This window comes from Galeopterus variegatus, unplaced genomic scaffold (genome assembly GCF_000696425.1).
Source record: "Galeopterus variegatus unplaced genomic scaffold, G_variegatus-3.0.2 Scaffold647, whole genome shotgun sequence".
Taxonomy (NCBI): domain Eukaryota; kingdom Metazoa; phylum Chordata; class Mammalia; order Dermoptera; family Cynocephalidae; genus Galeopterus; species Galeopterus variegatus.
Window position 1 is genome coordinate 166,386 of NW_007726758.1, and position 2,172 is coordinate 168,557.

Sequence of the window (2,172 nt, forward strand, 5' to 3'; positions counted from 1 at the left end):
CCCTTACCACCTCCACCCAATTCATCACTAGGTCCTGTTGAGTTAACCTCTTTTTTTTTTTTTTAAAGGTAACTGGTAAGGGGATCTTAACCCTAGACTTGGTGTTGTCAGCACCACGCTATCCCAAGTGAGCCAACTGGCCATCCCCATATAGGAATCCAAACCCTTGGCCTTGGTATTATCAGCACCACACTCTCCCAAGTGAGCCACGGGCCGGCCCTGAGTTAACCTCTCCAATCAGGCCACTTTTTCATCATCATGCCCTTTGCCCCCCTCAAGAAGCAGTAAAGCATAAATGCAAATTGCCTGGACTCCAGGGCCAGGTTGCAAGGTTGGAATCCTGCCTCTGCTACTTCCTGGCTGGGGCCTGGCTATGTGACCTTGGGCATGTGACTTTCCCCTCCATGCCTCATCTTCCTCTTCCGTACAACAAGAATAATAGTAGCACCTCGTCTTAAAAAGTTGCTGTGGCCATTAAATAAATTAACACATGTAAGGACAGTTTCTGGTATATAATAAATGCTCAGTGAATGCTAGCAATTAGGGCCGGCCCGTGGCTCACTCGGGAGAGTGCGGTGCTGATAACACCAAGGCCACGGNACGGGATCGCAACCCTCGGTGTTGCCCCTGCTCCTCGCTCAGCCAGTGAGTGGCCGGTCTGCATGCGGGATCCGAACCCTCGGTGGGAGCGCCGCCGCGCTTCCCAAGCGGTGCACTGTAGCAGTGCGCCACCGGGCCGGCCCTAGCAATTAATATTATAATTAATATATAACGGTGGCCTCTCTGGCCTTCTGGGTTCCAATCTGCCTCCTTACAATTTATCTTCCATGCAGCAACCAGAGTAAGAACCTTTTAAAACGTCAATGAAAAAGAGTCACAGCAAACAAGTGCAATGTGTAGATCTTATTTAGATCCTGATTCAAACAAACCAAATGTAATAAGATATTTATGAAGGGCTGGCCTGTGGCTCACTTGGGAGAGCGTGGTGCTGATAACACCAAGTCAAGGGTTAAGATCCCCTTACCAATCATCTTGTAAAAAAAAAAAAAGAAAAAAGATATTTATGGGATATGATGTCTGGCATTTAGCTTTAGAATCATCTGGGAAGAGTCGGTAGGGGTAAATGAGTAGATAATTGTTGACGCTGTTCAGTTTTATTATTAATGCAGAGAACAATTCTATTACTCAACATTTTCATATGTTTCAAATAAAATAAATCATTATGCTTGGAAAGAGGGAAAAATGATATTAATCGGGCCGTTGGGGAAATCTGAACACTGATGGGGTATGTGATAACATGAAATGACTGTAAATGTTTAAAGGTGTGGTGATGGTATTGTGGTTATGGTGTTTTGGTTTACTTTTGGTTTTATTTTGTTTTTGGCAACTGGTACAGGGATTGAATCCTGGATGGTTGGTCCTCATCTTTTATGGATGCAGACTGAAGTGTTTCTGGATGAAATGTCTGAGATTTGCTGCATAATAATCCAAAGGGCTCAAAAAGGGGTACTAGGGGGACAATGAAATAAGATCGGCCAGGTGGATGATGGATATATGATGACACCAAGTCTAGGGTTAAGATTCCCTTACCAGTCATCTTTAGAAAAATTTTTTTTTCCATAATTATAAAAGAATGGCTTTTTAAAAAAAAGTGTATGAGGGGCCGGCCTGTGGCTCACTCGGGAGAGTGCNTGTATGAAAACTTAAACTAGTTCAGGACATTTCCTGTGTTTAAAACCCTCCGCTGTTTCTCACTCAGTTTAGGCTCTTTCCCAAGTTCCCTGACCTCACATTCTACATTCTCTAGCTTCCCATCACAGTGGACTTCTGGCAGTTAATTCTTTTAAGTATTTATTCAACACAGATTTACTGAACACCTACTATGTGCTGAGCCCAGTTCTGGATGCTGGGGGCAGAGAGATAAACAAGATAGGAAACCTGTCCATCTTAACAAAGCATACATTATAGAGGACAAGTATAGTAGTGTTAAGTCCATACAGGGGGAGGAAACAACAGAGCAATGGAGGGACGGAGGCTCCTTAATATACTCGAAGAGTAGGCAGGGAAACCTTTTGCAGAGGTAACATTTGAGCTGAGAACTGAGGGGGGGAATCAGGCCAGCAAAAAGATGGAAGAAGGGCCTAAAAAAAAATTAAAGAGATTGTGCAAAGT